Here is a 19,585-nt window from a genome sequence, read left to right on the forward strand (position 1 = left end):
CCTGCAGGCTTCCTAGGTGGAAGACTATAATAATAGGCAGAAGAGGAATCTCTTAGGACTCTGTGGGGAGGACCCCAGCTTAGACTTCTAGCAATAGTGAATAAGTAGTCTGAACTGGTCGTCTCGTGTGCCCAGATTGGTGCCTAGACTAATTATCATCAGAGAGGCGCCATCCAGCAAATGATGGAGGCAGATGCAGAGACCCATAGCCAAACATGAGGCAGAGTTCAGAAATCCTGTAGAGGAGGAAAAGAAAAGGAGGAAGGAAAAGGAGTGTAGGAGTCAGAGGGGTCAAGGACATGGGAAGGCTCACACAATCAACTAGCCTGGGCTCACAGGGACTCGTAGAAACTGAACCTACAACCAGAGAGTCTGCATGGGACTGACTTGGGCACTCTGAAGATAAGTTACAGTAATGTAGTCCTAACAGTGGGAAAAGGGGTCTTCAACTTTTTTACTAGCTTTTGGCACCCTACTTCTCATACTAAGTTGCCGTGTCCAGACTTAATATATAGGGAGTTGCTTAGCCTTACTGCAACTTGATATGCCATATTTTATTGATACTTATAGAAGACCCGCCTTTTCCTGGATGGAGATGGAAGAGGAGGGGATTGGAGGGTGGAAGGGGGGAGTAGGGGGAAGGACTGAGAGAGGAGAATGAGGGGGAGTCTGCAACCAGGATGTAAAATATTTAGAAGGTTTAAAAAACAAGCAATAACAAATAATAAAAAAATACTTCATTGAACATTTAAAAAATATTTCAAGGAATTCAATTTGCCAGTATTTGTTGATATAAAACCATGAAGTTGGCCCTTTCAAGAGTCCATCCTATTAATATTGCAATATACAACAGTAGGCAGCCCTACTCTCCTGCCTACATACAGCATATACTGCACTGTCAGTCTGGTTCCCAGCACCCACATCAGGCACCTCACAACAACCTGTATGTAACTCCAGGTCCTGCAGTATCTGGTGCCTTTGATCTCTGGGAGAACATACAAACACACATAAACAGGATTTTTAAAAAATTTGCCTAAAATATTTCTTTAGATGAATAAATTGTATTTATATGTCTCTAACTGTATATATATATATATATATATATATATATATATATATATGTACATGCATGCATATATATGTGTGTTTGTGTGTGTTTGGGGCTGGGCTATTGTTTGAACACGAAATGTTGCCCAGAGGCTTCAGCGTTTGATCATTAGGTCTCCTTCCAGACACTGTTTTGAAAGGTTCTGGAACCTTTGGGAGGTAGAGCCTTGACAAGGAGATGGGCAACTGGAGTGTGGACCTTCAGATTGTGTAGCCTGGCCCCGTTTTGTCTTCCTTCTCTGAAGATGCAATATGAACAGCTGCCCCATGCTCTCTCCCCATCCTCCACCGCAGTCATAGACTTCAGCCCTGCTTATGCTCTGAGCCTGAATCAGACCCTCCTCCATGAAGCTGCGTGTGGTCACTGCAATGAGGAAAGCACCTGATGCAGCATGCCTGCACAGCCAAGGGATGCTGCAGAGTAGCTCAGCCTGCCCTTTGCTGCCTGCAACTTTTGCTTCCCTCACTCACCAGCTGTGTGAACACAGGCAACAGCTCAGCTTCATGGTGCTCCAGTTTGATCACATGGCTAATTTAATCTTTCTCGTAGCTACTAGAAAAGAATGGATGGAATGCCCTATGGAAAAGTCTTAGCACAATGCCTAGCACAAGGTAGAAAGCCTAGAATAAAGAGAGGAAAGCACCATCGGCACCGTTTTGGATTGGTAAATTGCAAACGTGCTTACTCCATGCATTTCCCCAGGGAGTTAGCTTTTTTCCATAAAAAAAGTAATACTATTCAGTGGGGGTTGTAGTCACAACTATCCAGCCACATGTATGGTGAAGACAGTTTCATCAGCTATCCAGATGTGCGAATACTGAAAGCACTGATGTTTCAAACAGATGTGGACACAGCATCTCAGGCTTCCACAATGACCTGTAGCTCCCTGGTTTATCCCTGATGGTTTTGCCTCTCACCCAACTCTAAGGGTCTCTCAACTGAGCTGAGCATGAAGTACCTCCTGAAATCGCTAGGTGGCATGAGACCATCCTCTGAAAGAGTGCTTGGCTAAATGGTGGCCTTTAACCACAGGCTGTAGTAATTTAAAATAAGGTCAAGTGTCTGTGTTACAGCCTAATGACATGGCTGGATAACATCCAGAAAGAAGAACATCCAATGCACTGCCTCCTGATTTCTCTGTTTTACTCAGGAAGTGGAGCTGCATGGAGCAGGTGCTGTGCTGCATTCCAAAGCAGAAAGAACCCAAGTTCAAGGCTAGCCTGGGAAGAAGGGAAGAAGGAAGGGATGGAGGGGTAGAAGAAAGGGAAGTGAGGACAAAGGAAAGAATGATAGAAGGAAGAGAGGGGGCTGGGGGAGGAGAGAGAGAGAGAAGGAATAGGAGCTGGCGAGGTAGCTCAGAAGTTAAAAATGCTTGCAAGGGCTGGGGTACAGCTCCCAGCATCCTCATGAGATGGCTGTAGTGATATTTTGTTTGTGTTTTAACCAATACAGATTGCCTGAAGAGCAGAGTGCAGAGATAAGCCACTAGAGAGTAGGCAGTGGTGGCACACACCTTTAATCCCAGAAGCTGCACTAGCTTGCCATAGAGACTAAGTGGTAGTGGTACACACCTTTAATTTCAGTCCTAGAAAGGGATATACAATGGGAGGATACAGCTCACAGACACAGTCTCATTCTGAGATTCCTGAAGGCAGGATCACTGTTTTCGGACTAAAGTTGAGGTAAGATCCATTGGCTTTGCTTTTCTGGTCTTCAGGTTGAACCCCAATTTCTGTCTATGGGGTTTTGTTAGTGGTGCTTCAGGCCAGCTCCTCTTGGAACTTTCCACCAACGACTTTTAGCTATAAGATCATGGATATAATTCTCCTTCTCTCTGTGCCTCCATTTCTTCATCAGTAACAGGGTGTAACAAATCTATCCTAACCCCAGGAGAGAGAGAATGCGGTCATGTGTAGCACTCTGAGAGAGTGGCTTGCATAAGGCAGGCATCACGGACAATAGTGTCGTTGGTGTTGCTAGTGTGTATTGGAATCCAGAACAAGCATGTTCTTCAAAGAGCAGCTTGAGACACAGCTGAGCTGGCACAGGCCAAGGGTCTGGAACAGTGCTTGAGGAAGAGAAAACACCCCTTGGAGGCTGGTTGTCAGAATATTGAGTTCACAGTGCAGTTGTTCATTTCTAAAAATACACAGCAAAGTCTGAGGGTGTCAGTCAGGGGGACTGTTTCCACCACATGCACAGTCCTGGATTTGATCTTCAACACACAACTAAAAATACTGAGCAAATAACTGAGTAAATGGATAAATCATATATGGAGAGCTGAGGGAATGGCCAGGGGCCTCCTCTTTCTTCCTTGCAAGTCACAGAGGACCTTAACAACAGAGTTCAGCTGAGCAGTAGAATGGGCACAGCCGGCTGATTGAGGCCTCCAGAGCCCAAAGGATAGTTTCTTTTAGGTGTGTGCCCATGTGCCTGCATCTGCTCTAACAACACTGTGACCTTCAGTCACAGCCAGATCCCAGGAATCCGGCCTTTATTGCACCACAGACCTCTCTGAAGTTGGGAATCCCACAATTTACCCTTGGAGACTGGCAGAAGCAGTGCCTATCCTGACATCTAGCCATTTAATCCACAGCACACGCTGATATATCCACACACTGACATACACAGAGACTGTGCACACAGACATGCATAGTCAAATGTGTGTATGTGTGCATATGTGTGCCATGCATGTAGTTGTGCAGGTGTGTGTGTGTGTGGAGTCCAGAGGTTGATGCTGGATTTCCTCCTCAGTCACTCACTGAAGTTGGTGTGCACCAACTGGCTGGACTGGGGTGGCCTGTGAGCCTCAGCATTGTCCAGTCTCCAGTCTCCACCCCCCAAGTGCAGGGATCAAGGATGTGCTGCTGCACCAGGCTTTTTACATGTGGCCTTGGCATTAAATGCAGATCCTTGTGTTCCCTTTACAGGCACTTCACTGGCTCAGCCATCTCCCCAGCTCCACCACTGTAACATGAGGGGCTACTTGTTGGGGTTTTGATCCTGCCTGGTCCCCCAGCCATTTATTTAGTCCCAGAGAAAATTACACAGAGGGTCTACATTAGATATAAACTGATCGGCCCATTAGCTCAGGCTTCATATTAGCTCTTATAACTTGCATTAACCCATTATTCTTATCTATGTTAGCCATATGGCTTGGTACCTTTTTCTTTATCGGTGGAGCAGGTCACATCCTGCTTCTTCAGTGTCTGTACAGAAATGTGGGAAGAGCTTCCTCCTTCCCAGAATATTCCTGTTCTCATTGCCCCACCTCTACTTCCTGTCTGGTTTTCCTGCCTATACTTCCTGCTTGGCTACTGGCCAATCAGTATTTATTTAAAACATGATTGACAGAATGCAGACAATTCTCCCGCACCACACCACGATCTCTTCTTAAAGCGATGTTTTTAAGGACATGAAGTGGACTACAACCATTACAAAACCTCTGAGCCTCCGTGTAGGTTTTCTGTAAGAACCTTAGATGGAAAGCCACAGCAGCCCTATTGTGAGCTTTGCTTATTTTCCCAATCAGTTGCTTAAGCTGATGAATGTATCTTTCCCACCCTCATCACTGAGCCTTGAGTGGCATCACTGGATCTTCCATGAGTCAACAAACCCCACCCTTGCTATTCTCGCTCCCTTGGGAGGCTAGGGGAATCTTCCAGAATGTGTTGTTTATTTCAGGAGAGCAGATGTTCCATTCTGCCTGACATCGCAATAAGTTGATTCAAAAAGCTCAGTTTATTATCTTGTTTAAATTATGGGATTGAGCCTGACAGCGGTAGTGAACACCTTTAATCCCAGCACTCAGGAGGCAGACGCAGGCGAATCTCTGTGAGTTCAAGGCCAGCCTAGTCTACCCAACAAGTTCCAGATCTGGCTTCATAGAAACCCTGCCTTGAAAAACCCAACCCAAACAAACAAATAAGATGGTATAAAGAAACCCACTTTATGTTGAGGCCCACCTGCCTGACAAGAGTGGTGCCAACCACTGATTTATTTTCTTTATTCTGCAATTCAAATCAAGTACATTGGTTTACATGACTAATGGGAAAGAACACAATTTTTGGCTTAATGAGAACCACTCCTCCCTATTCCTGAGAAAGTCTCACTTCATGCCTGGATGGATGTTTTACAAACAGATTTAAAGGGATGCCGTGTTTCCGGGCAGTAAAGGGTCGGGGAGAATCTTTCCTGAATAGTTTCAAGTTATATCGTGTGCACAGGTATGCAGACATGTATATTTTCCTGGAGTTACAACACTGAGATAAGTAACCCTACATCTAACAGCCGAAGCCCATTTGAAATCGTTTCCAGCAAAAAGGTGGCAGAAGAGACAGAGAAAGAGAAAGATGGCTGAAGACAGTGTCTCCCCCAGTCAGCTTGAAACAATTGTCTCCAGATTTCTCTTCCTCTGTCAGACCAGTGCTGATGGCTTTGCACACTCAGAAAAGCCACCATCCAAATGTGAAACTCCAGCTTCAGCCGCCAAAGACTGGAGACAACTGTAGGATGTTCCCGCCTTAATTCCTCCTCATCTGTGGTTGCCTGTTATTTCTCAAAATGGAGTCCTCTGCACCAATGTGAGCAATTTCCCTTAGAACAATCCCTCAAATAAATGATTACTTTTATTCATGATTCACTATTTCACAATATATCACAAAATCATGAATTTATTATAGCATTTGGTGCATGTACAGATTGTGTTCTGATCATAATTTCCTCCCAGCACCCTTTCTTGTCCCCCTCCCTCACTCCTTCTTTCTTCTTTCCCAATAGTCTTCCTCCCATTGTCATGCAGAGGTATGTTTTCCTGTTTGTTTTTATGTATATTAAATTCATGCTCTTTATATGAGAGAAAACATACAATTTTTGTCTTCCTGAGTCTACCTTTCTTCCCTTAGTACAAATTTTACCCAGTTTCCTAATTTCCCTCAATAGGATGACTACAGCACTACCATGGGGTGTGTGTATACACACACAAGGTGCTTCTGCTATGGAAGGAAGGAGTGTCTGTAGAAATAACAGATGTACTGTGTGGTTTTATGTCAAGTTGATATATGCTAGAGTCATCAGAGAGGAGGGAGTCTCAATGGAGAAAATGCCTCCATAAGATCCAGATGAAAGACATTTGCTCAATTAGTGATCAATGTGGGGGAGCCCCGCCTATTACTAGAGGGGCCACCCCTGGGCTGCTGGTTCTGGATTCTGTAAGAGAGCAGGCTGAGCAAGCCATGAGGAGCAAGCCAGCAAGCAGCATTCCTCCACAGTTTCTCCATCAGCTCCTGCCTCATTGTTCTTTCTTTGTTTGTTCCTGTCCTGACTTCCTTTGATGAACTGTGATGTGGAAGCATAAGCAGAACAAACCCTTTCCTCCCAAAGTTGCTCTCATCATGGTGTTTCATCACAGCAACAGAAACCCTAAGACAACATGCAGCCACATACAAGGAAAAATCAAAGGAACGTTCTACACTCATCTTCACTCTTTGATCCTTGAAGCTGGGATCAGTGTTTGAGGGACAGCTTTTCTGAGAATGTAAAATTAGAAACAGATATACACATTTTCTTTCTTTCTTTATGGGCACTTAAGCTGATTCCACCATGGGCTACTGTGGATAGAGTTACAATAACACAACATGAAGCCATCTCTAGCGTGGAACATTGATTCCTTTGGGTACAATATACCCAGGATTCCAGGAGTGACGTGGCTGGATCATGTTCTATTTTCAGTTAAAATTAATAATTCTCAGCTAACAATATGGCTCAACAAAGGAAGTGGGCAGAGAATTCTAAAGCAAGGCTACAGATATTTCAACACAAACTGAAAACACAGTTTGATCTGGTTGAGAAAACAAGCTCCAGGGGCCTAAAAAGAGAAAATCTACCTATTGGGTAGAAAGTCCTTCCTCTTCACCAGTGTCTTTCCACATTTGTCTCCAGGATATATTACAGAGAGCACTAGAAACTTTGGTTGGATTTACACCAATAATTCTGGCCCCTGTGTACACACCAGCTTCATACATCTACACAACTTTTATTTGTATCTTCATGTCTTTCATGATGAGTGCTTAAGTGCATGCGTGTGTATTAACATCTGTGTCTGTCAGTGTGCTTACGCAGTATGTGCCAGTATGTGCTGTGGGTTAAATGACAGGGGAGAGATGGCTTCTGCCTACCTCCAATATTGCTCTCTGTAAAATGCTCCACAGATTCCATTAAAGCAAACTCAAGTCGTTCTCAGTAGACCCCAGGGCCTGTGATGACGAGCAACATCCACAGAGGGAAAGCAGGATCCTTGTGTTTCCTTGCTCTACTGTTATGATAAAACACAACTTGGGGAGAAAAGGGGTATTTGGCTTACAGATTACAGTCTATCATGGAGGGAAGCCATGAGAAACTCAAGGCATAAGTTTGAAGTAGAACTAACAGAGAAGCCTTGCTTACTGGCTTTCCCATACCTCTGGCTTGCTTGGCTACCCTCCTTATAAAGCCCAGACCCACCAGCCTAGTGGCACACTGGGCTTGGCCCTCTTATATCAGTTACCAATTAAGAAAATGCCTCACAGAAATGCGCAGAGCTCAATCTGGTCTTCTCAGTTTTTCAATTGAGGTTCTCCTTTTCCAGGTATATCAAGTTGACTATCAAGATCATTACACCCAGAGTCTGTTCTGCCATTGATACCCGATTCAGAAAAGCAAAGGTGGAGAATTCCAACTGCAAGTCTGCCCAGAAAAAATCATACAATAGTTGGATACATACCTGGAGTGTATTTAACTGGAGTCATTTGTTTGCTGAATGGATATCCATTGGGAAATTATTGGAGACACAGGTGTAAAAAGGTTGATTGGTGCCAGGATCCAGGCCTGGATGTCAAAATGAGCCTTAAGGAGCCATCTGTGGCTTCCATGAAGTTATAGCATATTAGAGTACAGGGGTGACATCCTTATGTATACCTCTGCCAAGGTGTCCTGACACATGACATCTGTCTCTCACTTCTTATGAACCAACGTGACCACGTTCTGTTGAACTTGGGGATGAAACTGAGCCAATGTTAGCCTCAACTCACACTGACCACCCATTTCCGACCCCAACCAGCCTCAGCATCTTAAATGCCCTAGTGCTTGTTAAGGCATTTGGAGGATATAAAGTCTATAACACACGAAGGCTCGTGTTAAAAGGCTTGGTACCAGTTGACCTTGGTTTTTGGGAGAGTGATTACTTGTGTTAGTTTAGTTACTTTTAAATTCAGTTTGAACTTTACTAATTTATCTTTAATTTATACTTTATTAATGAGAAATAGGTACTTATTGGCTGTTCAAGGGAAGATCTGGTGATATATGAAGCAAGTTTTGTATATCTGGAGGAGAGGAATTTTAGGCAGAGAGATCAAGTTCAAAGACCCTGCGGTAGGAAATTGTTTGCTAGTGTGGTTGGAGTAGAGGAAAACTGGAATTACGGATCATAGGAATGAAGCATGCCATGGGACAGGAAGGTCCCTAAGAGTTTTGCAGAATCCTGGCAAGACTGAGTTCTGGGAACAATTAGGGGCTATGGGCAGTGAGAAACAAAACCTGCATTTTCAGGCCTGCACCTCACACACAAAGCGAAAGCAAAGTGCTGGCATAGATCAGCAGTGAGCTGGGGTTGCTATCCAATATCCAGGCAACTGGCTTTAAGATACCCTAAAAACCAAATGCCAGTTGGCTACAAAGTCTGTTCCCATTGGAATCTCCGAGGTCTGTGTCCCAGTATCTGCAAACCCTTTTTCACAAGAGTGGACTTGACATTTGCAGTCAGTTGAATCTAGCAAGGCTGAGAACCCATGGGAATAACCACAAATACCCTAATTTCTGTCCTAAGGGAAACAATGAAGCCCGCTATCCTGCTCACCAGACTTGCACTCTGTCTTCTTTACTAGCACATCTGGATTTCAAAGGAAACTAAAGCCATGTGTAGTTGATGAGTCACTATGTGGAATCCCACGGGATGATCTTGCACAACCCCAGGGTGTTTCAGCCCTTCTCTTCCAGCACTGCTTCCTCTTCTTGGGTTTCCTCTTCATGTTCTTCCAAGCATTCCTGTTATGTGGAGAGAGAAAAGGAGAGGTGGGAGGAGAAAGATGCCTGCCTTTTTGTCTTGTTTCATTTTGTCCTTCTACTCTGGCATTTCACCTCAGTGAACTCTTTCTCATTGACATGACTCCAGGTTCATCTCTCTGTGGCTTCTCAATGGTGGGTCCCCTCCTCTGCCCGGAGGCACACATTACATGTGCCATCTTCTGCCCTTCCAGTCCCACATCTCCTGGAGTAGCCATTAATGTAAGAAGAGAAGTCACCATATAACACCCTCCCCCCCCAAGTGGGGAACAGAAACTTGGCACAGGGGATTTGTCTTCCCAGTCTGCCAATTGCCTCCTAAGGAATGCCACTTAAAGAGAGGCAGCTTGTTAACAATGCCTCGTGGTATGGAACAGGCCAATTCTAGCTGTGACTTGCAGGCCATACTCTTGCTATTTCCTGGGTGGGAGGTGCTTTTGGCATGACAAATGTCGAATGTGAACATGCTTTGTATCCATCCGAGCTGCCATTACTTGGGAGAAGTCTGACTTGAAAGCACCCAGAAAAAATTGTGGGTTTGGTCTAGTCCAGTTTCAGGAGTGAGACTTGAGGGTCCACAAAGTCATTACCCCAAATTCTCCTTTACCATCTCAACACATCCATTTTCTTCACTCCATCTCAGGGTGCAAATCTGTACACATGTCACTTTTGCTTTCAATGACAGACTTTGGTGCCTCAGCAGGACCACCCAAAGCTTGGAAGTTTGATGCAACCTAGAAGAGGTCAGGGATCTCCAGTCATAGTGAGCACTTGAATCCATCAATCCATTCCTGCTATTGCTTCCTGATGCCAAATGCTGTTGAAAACTGGTTCCATGCAGTTCAGATACACAGCGTAAATCTAGCAGAAACTGTGGGTCTTTGAGGGGAAATAATTATACTTCCGTGTGTGTGTGTGTGTGTGTGTGTGTGTGTGTGTGTGTGCTTGGTCATGCAAGATTACAACTTTTGAATATTCTTGTAATCTGCCATTGCCCTGCTCCAACTTCTCCACTCTCTCCTCTGTATTTTCTGATCTTTCATCTAAACTATGGGGTTGCCCATGACTTTTATCTAACCTATGGAACTGCCCATGGTTTTTGTCTTACCTATGAGACTGCTATGGTTTTTATCTAACCTATTGGACTGCCCAAGGTTTTTTTCATGGTCTCAGTTTCTGCTCTGGCCTTCTTGAAGTCATACAGTCTGCATGGACTCACTTGCAGGCACCACCCGTTGGCAAAATAGGGAGAATTCTGCTTCCCCTTTTGCCTGTAAAATGTAGAGACAGTCAATCCTGCTGTGTCCTATTGTTGTGACCTTGAAATTGCATGAGCTGCTCAAAGGTCTGGAGACACAGCTGATACAACCTAACCAATTGATATGTAGCAGCCACTCTCGGAACACAGATTCTGGTTTCAAGTTCCTCTGGACTCTGGGGCTCTTCTTTGAAAGTATTTAGAAGGGTAGTATAATAGTTAATACTGTTGTCATCTTATAAGGGTCTAGAATTGCCTAGGAGACAACCCACTGGGCATGTCTGTGAGGGTTTCTAGATTGTTCTCATTAGGGAGAAAGTGGGTGTTGCCATCCCATGAACTGAGGTCCCACACAACCCACTGAATGTGGAGAAGCCGAGCTGCTGCCACATAGAGTTTTCACCCCTATATTCTAGTGTCTTTGGTACAGCAAGGAGCTCTACCAGTAAAACAAAACCAAACCAAAACAAAAAGAAATAAGTAGAAAACAAACTGATCACCAACAGCCATTGTTAGACCCTAGATTAACCAGTGAGACCCACCTGCCCGAGGATGAGGTAACTTCCTGAGATTCTGAGAGTTATAGTTTTTGGAAAACAACAACAAAGCTTCATGGGAAAGTACGGCGGCCTGTGGGTGTTGTCCACATAATCCCTGCCAACACCAGCATGTGTCTTTAAGCCACTCACCTGGAAAGCTTCCAGGCAGTGGTCCTGACTAAATTCCATCCTGGTCAGTATTTAAACTTTTAATAAAAGTGTGTTTAAATTCAGCCAAAGCAGTAGAACTGATTTTCCTGGTAAACTCTAGGATTAACTCCGTCTGCTTCCTGACTACAGATGCCATATGACTGGCTGCCTCACCTTCCTGCCACCAAGACTTCCCCATCAGGTGGGCTGCACCCTCGGACTGTGAACCAGAGCAAACCCTTCCTTCCTTAAGTTGCTTTCGTCATGTATTTCTGTCACAGCAGTGAGAGAAGTGACAGGTGAAGTGACTGGCTGGCTTATCTCTGCAGAGCAGCCAAGCTAGTGGCCATAAGAGGACACACCTCTGGATGCACTCAGAAGGCTGACAGCGTAAATGACCTTGAGAAAACAAGTCACCTTCCAGGCAGGGGAAACACCAAAGTGTGAGGAAGAGGAGAGGAAGAGATAGCTCAGTGCCAGTGGAGTTCAGGTTTGCCTGGCAAAAGAGGGTTTTGAGAAGAGAGAAGTGGGGAGATGAAGGCGGGAGTCCAGAATGGGTGAGGAAAGCCATTCTGCACAGAGCTGTAGCTCCATTCTGCCAGTTACTAACACAAGCGGTTAAGAATGCCCCAGAACTCCTCCTGTCTTTTCAGGGGTGCACAGGTGCACAGTGAGGAATTTTCTTGGAGATATTATGAGTGGATGACTGCGTGATGAGTGTCTATCACCCCTCTGAGCCTCAGCTTTACCATCTGCAATACGACAACAATAGTGCCCATTTTATAGAGCAGCAAGGATAAGCAAGTTGGTACATACTGAGTACTTAGAACAGTGCCTGACATGCCAGGAGTCACTTAGCATGTTCCCTTCATCATTGTTGCTATATTTTTATCCTCGTGATGATTTTTAATTAATAAAGGCGTATTTGGTCATTTGGTTTACCCACTGACCACTTGGTGCCTCGGGGATTTTAATGCCTGTGTTTGCATTCTTATGCCTGACCCCACAAACATCAATCAGTATGCCTTTCATTGCCCTGGGTTTCTGGGAGAAGAACAGAATGGCTACCAGTGAGGTCTGGGCACTGTTTAAGAACAAAGGTATCCAACTTGGTCAAAGAGAAGAAAATAATGGGAGAACCACACAGTAACCTGGAAGCAGAGAAGAAGGAAACATCTCCAATAGCAAGCATCACGTGTCAAACACTCAACCTGGAGGCCAGACACGTGACTCAACGGGTGAGGGCACTTGCTGCTAAGCCTGTGGACCTACACTCAGACCCTAGCACTCACATCATAGGAGAGAACCAGCATCTGCAAGTTGTCCCTGACTTCCCTCTCCACCCCTCTCTGTCTGTCTTTTTATTTCTGTCTCTGTATCTCTGTCTCTGTCTCTCTCTCACACACACACAAATAAACACAATAAATTAATCAACATAAAAAGATCACCTGAAAAGAAAAAATAACAGCCCATCCAGAGTCAGGGCCAGTCTGCAAAGGGCTCTTTAATTCATGAGTTTGGCTGTCCCGTTATCTGAGAGTCATTAGCTTAGCACTCACCTTTGCTAGGCTTCCTTTGTATTGGCGTGCATTTGAGCAATGGGCTGTTTTCACCGGCTTTAGTCAGTCCTAGGAACTGGGGCATTTGCATGGCTGTTCTCACATTGAAGTATACTCTAACCTAGATGAGAGGGAGAGAAGAGACAGGTGGGAGGATGTGTGGAAGGTGGCTGAAGGGACTGCTGTCTCCCCAGGGCATGTGTTTGTAAGGGACTCTCAACCTTATAATGGCAACAATATGTTTTTCCTTTTGCAGATCTCTGTGTTGGAAATAAGATCCCCAGGGGTCCTGTGAACACAGACTAGCGCTGGCTTGGTACACATGGGACTTGTGAGTGACACAGCTCAGCAGGGCATCTCATTTAGTCTAATTAAAATTCTTAATACTTTTGAAGCAGGGAGACAATACATTTATTCGGAAAACTATGAAGCCTGTCATTCTGGACCACGGGTTTCCCAGGACATAGGATGTTCAGTGCTGAAGCTGGTACCGTGCCAGCAAATGGGAACAGTTGACCACCCCAACTGCATCTAGGGGCATCCTGTAGCTTTGCTGCCAATTTCTTACTCACTCTGAAGGAAGTTATCTTTGATAACGTGCCAAGGGTGGGCTCACACATCTACTTAGGTTCCAGAATCCCAGGCTAGGCAGTTCCTCAGACAGCTGCTGTGCAGGGCCAGTGAGCCAGTGACTGGTTGGGACCAAAGAAACAGCTGTGTCTCATTTTCTCTATGAGAAATGAATGGGAGAAGGGAGGAGATGGCCATGCAGCCCTTTGTAAATTATTGCGACATGTCAAAGGAAATGATGTTGGGGCATGTCTCCTCATATGTCTTTTCCAAAGTGTGAGAAATTCTTCACACCCATTGAGAAGTAAAAGTGGCCACTTGTCTGCAGAAAACCTACAATAAGGGAAGAATTGGGTCTACAGTGCCAGCCCCCAAATCCAGGCCAGCTCTGAAGCTTGCTGCTTTGGCCCCGCAATGGAGGAGGCAAAGAGAAGGGGTGTGGGGAAATGATGTATTTTGTACCTAACTTCTCCTGGAGCTAGAGAAGACTCACAGGTGCCCGGAATGTGGGGGCACCAGGACTGTGGGAAGGCACAAACATAGAAGCCCTGGGTCAAATGCCTCTGTCGCCACAACTAGATGGTCACGGTCATTCCAGGTAAACTTGAAAGAATCATCTCTCCCTGAAAGCCAACCAAGCAAGGTCTCCACCAAGCAGATGGGGCTGGCCTTCTGAGGTTAGCCTTCAATGTGGCGGTAGACAATTCATTCTCCAGAGCAAATTTAAAAGAACACTTTTGAGATGGTTTCCCAACCTGGCCCTAAGCGTCTGTACTCAAGCCATGCTCTACCTCAGCCTCCCGAGTAGGCAGAACGATAGAACCTTCACCAAGTCTGGTGCATCTTTCCACTTCTATGCCTTGCTCTCAACATCTCTCTTTTGTCTGTGCATTTTCTTTTAGAAAGTGTGTAATCTGATATATTATTTGCATATCTAATCTTTCTCACACCAAGGTTCTATTTCTGGAGCCTGGTACAGATAAATACCTTTAAAGAAGATGTCAGGGAGTGTGCCAGGGCATTAGTCATTTTGACACAGTCTAGAGGATCATGGGAAGGGAGTATCCATGAGGGTTGTCACTATTAGGGTGGCCTGGGAGAGATCGCTTTAACCGGGTTCACTGAAGTAAGAAGACACGTTCTGAATGTGAGTGGCAGCAGTTAGTGGCCTGGGACCTGGGCTAAATGGAAAGGAGGGGGAGTTGAGCACCAGGATGCAGGAATTAGCTCACTGCTCTCTGCTCTTGGTTGTGGATGTGACGTGAACAGCTGCTTCAGTTCCTGCCTGTGATTTCCCTGCAATGATGGACTGAAGCCTGGAACTGTGAGCCAAAGAAACCCCGGGATATTTTTAGCACAGACCCGGAAACAAACCCAAGACATCCTCCCTACATAGTCGCTTACTATTTTAAGTTGAATCCTTGGAACTAAATGTCAGACGCGAGCACTTTTGTGACGTATCCATGCCATTAAGCAATGCACAGTAATTACACACACTTTTGAAAACTCAATGCAAGTGGTGTATAGGTGGGTTCTCTAGCAAGGACATATTCAGGCACAGGGGTTCTCACTGAAGGGGATGTGTTGCCACCAGTTCCTTCACATGGCTTTACATGTTCTAGTTTCTTTATCCTTTCTCTCACTGATGAAAATGAAAGGCTGATACATTTTGATTTTATTATTATGAACTGGTGTCATTACTAGGCTATAAGCTGGATGCAATAGCTCCAAATACTCAGGTAGTTATAAAGGATTTGGGAAGAGAGAGGGTTTCTCAGACTTTGGATGTGTGAACTGGCGACTGATGATGCTTATATTGGTGTCAGTGTAAAGTTAAGCTGATGTCGATCAGGTGCCTGGAGGAACCCAGGCATAGGGTAAGTTCCCTATAACTATCCTGTGCGCGCGCTCGCTCTCTCTCTCTCTCTCTCTCTCTCTCTCTCTCTCTCACACACACACACACACACACACACACACACACACACACACACACACACACACTTCTATCCCTTTTTTCATTTTATTTATAAAATATTAATAGTGTTTGTATTTTTATGCTATCAACACCCTAGGACTAAATACGTAGCAAGAAACAGTCTAAGGGCGGGAGGGTAACTTTGGTTACGTGGTGCCTGGGGTTTTGTCTATGTGGCCAGAGTTTGCAACATAGTTTGAAATATCTCAGGAGACCAGGAAACAGAGACACTGGGAGAACACTCCTTTCCCCACTCTATCTCTACCCCATCTTCCTACTTACGCTGCAGCACGAATTCTAATTGGTCTTAATAATAAAAACCTGGAGTCAGACATGGGGTAAATGCTGAAAGATCAGAGGAGCAGAGCAGGCAGCCACTAGCTCTTACCTCTACAAAATCCTCAGGCAGAATGGGTATCCTGTCTCTACAAGTCCTCACTCAGACTGAATGCTGTCTCTATGGAGCCTCAGACTGCACTGAGCTCCTGTCTCCTCCCGCCTTATATCCCTCTCTCGGCCCAGCTGTATCACTTCCCATCTCCCCTCACTAATGCTGGGATTAGAGGTGGGAGCCACCACTGTTTGGCTCTGTTTCTCTTTTAGACTGATTCAATCTTGTGTAGCCCAGGGTAGCCTTGAACTCACAGAGATCTGTCTGTCTCTGTCTCCCGAGTGCTGGGATTAATTGTGTGTGCCACCACTGCCTGACCTCTATGGCTGACTAGTGTGGCTAGCTCCACACCCTGATCTATGGGCAAGATTTATTGGTTAAAGCACAAACAAAATATCACCACATTGCTCTACCTAGTTCCCATATCTGGAAGGTTCCACAGCCTTACAAAAATTCAGACAGATGAGCCTATTGGGGATATGCCATAGTCAAACCCTCACACATGCCAAAGGCCATCTCCCTCCTACCAGAGTTCCTTATGTTGTTGAGTGAAGAGAACCACATCTTCCAGGCGACCTGTCCTTCAGAAGCATTTCTGGTGAATTCCAAGAACAGCCAGGAGTGAGAACAGCTCCAGAGTGAGTCAGAAGCCAAAGAGCTTGTTCAGACATAGAACCACCACACCCAGATGCCCTTTCCCTGGGTCGAGGAAGCAACTTGAAGGTGATGCTTTCCAACATACCTCCAGGCGATGCTGGTCTAACTGTCTCTGCCACACAGGAAGTTCCTGGGTAGCCCATCTCCCCAGAACCAGGCTCAGGCTCTCCAGTCACATATGAAGCAGGAGAAATCGGCTCCTTCAGTGTTAGCTTGTGATGTGCTTGGTTGCTCAGGCCAGAATTTCATTGCATCCACAAAGTCAACATAAAAGGTCAAATTAGTGCGGCAAAGTGGACTCCGTTGTTATTATTATTATTATAATTTATGCTTTTTTATTTACAATACTTTTTTTTAACATACCAACCCCAGTTGCCCCTCCCTCCTGTCCTCTCACCCCCTACCTTCCCCATACCCCACCTTCCACTCACTCCTCAGAGAGGGTAAGGCCTCCCCTGGGAAGTCGACTAGGACTGTCCCATCACCTTATTGAGGCAGTACGAAGCCCCCTTCCCCATCCTACCTCCGTGCCTAGGCTGAGCAAAGTATCTCTCCATAAAGAGTGGGTTCCACAAAGTCACTTCATGCATTAGTGTTAGATCCTGGTCCCATTGCGAGTAGCTCCACATACTGCCCAAGGCACACAATTGTCACCTGCATTCAGGGGGCCTAGTACAGTCCTATGCAGGTTCCCCACTCTCAGTCCGGAGTCAGTGAGCTCCCACTAGCTTGGGTCAGCTGGCTCCGTGGGTTTCCCCATCATGTTCTTGACCCCTTTGTTCATATTATTGCTCCTCCCTTTCTTCGGCTGTACTCCAGGAGCTCGGCCCAGTCATTAGTCATGGATCTCTGCATGTTTCTGTTTCTGGATGTGGGTTCTGTGTCCGTATGAGGTGTCAGATTCCTTGTAACTGGAGATACAGACAGTTGAGAGCTGCCATGTGGGTGCTGGGGATTGAATCTGGGGCCTCTAGAAGAACAGTCAGTGCTCTTAACTGCTGAGCCATGTCTCTAGCCCAGGACTCCATTCTAAGAAGTGGGTCACTGGAACAGTTCTGGCACTGTGCAAACATTGCAAAGTGTGCTTAGACACTGTGGTTGTTTGAATGAGAATGACCCCCAATTGCTCATATATTTGCATGATTAGTTCCAAGTTGGTAAACTGTTTGGGAAGGATTAGAAGGTGAGGCCTTGTTGGAATAGGTGTGGCTTCTTGGAGAAGACATGTCACTAGGGGTGGGCTCTGAGGTTTCAAAAGTCATGCTAGACCTATTCTCTCTCTCTCTCTCTCTCTCTCTCTCTCTCTCTCTCTCTCTCTCTCTCTCTCTTTCTTCATGGTGCCTATGAGTCTGGAGGTAAAGCTCTCACCTACTGCTCCAGCACTATGCCTGTGTGATTTCTCTTTGATTATTGGCCTAACCCTCTAAAACTGTAAGCAAGCCCCCAATTAAACGCTTTCTTTTATAAGAGTTGCCTGGTCATGGTGTCTCCTCATAGCGACAGAACAGTAACAAAGACAGACACTGTTATGGGATAGCTACCTGCTCACCCAGGCTGTATAGATGGTGTGCATGCAAGTGACAAGACCTGCTGTGTCCAGGACCATGAGGAACTGAACTCAATGAGAGTAAATGAAGCCTGAGGTCAAATAGAGAAGGGTGCAGTTTCGGGTCAAGCACCATGGCGTGTGCACTTGCAGAGAACGTGGCAGATGAAACAGCTCCACACTCAGCTTCCATAGAGATAAAGGCAATGTGCTCTTCGTAGCATCTTTTAGATTTGTTTCATTTATTTACTTTTTCTGTGTATGTGTGTGTGTGTCTGTCTGTCTGTCTGTCTGTGTGTCTGTATCTGTGTCTGTGATTGTATATGAGTACAGAGACCAGGAGAAGGCACCAGATCCCTCAGAACTGAGTTATGGTGTTTGCAGATCACCCAGATGGTTCCCTGGATACTGGAATCTGGACTGTTTCTGCTCATGATTGTGCAGCAAGCAAGCTTAAGCAAAGATGCATCCTTCCAGCCCCAGGAATGTCTTAAATGTCAAAATGAATGAACAAGTTACCCAGTGTCCATTGCCATCATGTGTCACTTAGGGACATATGGTACACTGTGTTCATCCTGTACTTGACACCCAGGCTGCATCACCAGTGTCACCTCAAAGATGAGAGCCATGTCCTGCACTGAGACACTGCCACAGCGCTGGCACTGTGAATGGGAGTGTCTCACCTCCGTGAAGGTCTTCAGGGCCTCCCCGTGTCTGTACAGTTCTTTGTTGAAATGTTGTTCCACGATGCAGACTGATACATCTGGCTGGTTTAGAGAACAGCAGTGACCGGAGTGAGGCAGGTGTGTTTCCTGTCCTCTGAGAGCTTCTAGTCCAGTTAGTGTTTCAATCTGAAGAGATCTCCTACCAGTGGGGCATGTCTAAGAACATGTTTTAGCAATCTCAGTTGAGGGGTGGGAAGAGACACTACCGGCCTCCGCTGAGTTAGCAGCTGAGTGTGTGATACAACACCCCACAGTGCCCCTGTCAGTCCTCAATGAGTGGGGATGATCTGGCCCCAGGTGTCAACGGTGTTGAAGCTGAGAAATTCTGGGGTTCTTTGTAAGACAGACAAGTAAAAAAAAATACAGAGGATCTAAGGAAAGTAGGGGGCTATCTCAAAATACAATATTGGGAAGTATACTAGGAAATTGTGATAACTCAGCTAAAAATAAAAGATAAGAGGATAAGGGATAGGGAGCAGAAAGAAGGATCTCAGAAAATGAAACGGTATGTTCAGAGAAACTAGCCCTGGAGAAGAGTGATGCCAAAAGTCGGTGCTGGGCTTGCACTGACGCCACCCAATCCTGCACTGTGCAGATACTAATAGACATACAATTGCAGCCCTGTCGCAGGAAAAATACTCCCCTTGTCCTCAAGTCTTGGATGTGGCAAAGGTAGCCTAGAGAGGTTAAACAGCTGGCCTGAAGTCACATAGCTGATACATGGAGGGGTTACCATTCGAATGGGGCATTCTTGAGCCAGAGTCCGTACCTTAGATCTTTCATAAGACACAGGAGAGGAGGGTAGAGGACAGAGAACTGTGGGCTGATGGAAGGGACCATGCAAGCCACACGGGTGAGTTCAGCATGGTGCGATGGCAGTGGGGTGTGCCTGGAAGCTTTAGCCGAGAAAAAAATATGTTTAGGAGCTGAGACTAGCAGAGGTCAGGCAGAGCCTATAATAAGAAAGAATCTAGGTGGAGAGGCGCTCTGTATTCTGACCTTAGGAGAAA

The 19,585-nt window shown here is 45.6% G+C and overlaps 1 long non-coding RNA gene across 3 annotated transcripts; it reads right to left on the bottom strand.

Annotated features, from left to right (window-relative positions):
• Positions 1-5,871: 5,871 nt before the first annotated feature.
• LOC142850942 (uncharacterized) lies at positions 5,872-16,643 on the bottom strand. Of its 3 annotated transcripts, XR_012910722.1 has the most exons (7): positions 16,390-16,643; positions 16,175-16,242; positions 13,284-13,441; positions 12,712-12,832; positions 9,813-9,939; positions 9,000-9,187; positions 5,872-7,831 (listed from the first exon to the last, which is right to left on the bottom strand). It is a non-coding gene; the product is annotated as an uncharacterized LOC142850942 (long non-coding RNA). The 3 variants fall into 3 exon arrangements; XR_012910720.1 differs by lacking the exon at positions 5,872-7,831 and having other exon boundaries at positions 8,330-9,187; XR_012910721.1 differs by lacking the exons at positions 5,872-7,831; positions 16,175-16,242 and having other exon boundaries at positions 8,330-9,187.
• Positions 16,644-19,585: the final 2,942 nt, after the last annotated feature.

This window comes from Microtus pennsylvanicus, chromosome 5 (assembly GCF_037038515.1).
Source record: "Microtus pennsylvanicus isolate mMicPen1 chromosome 5, mMicPen1.hap1, whole genome shotgun sequence".
Taxonomy (NCBI): Eukaryota; Metazoa; Chordata; class Mammalia; order Rodentia; family Cricetidae; genus Microtus; species Microtus pennsylvanicus.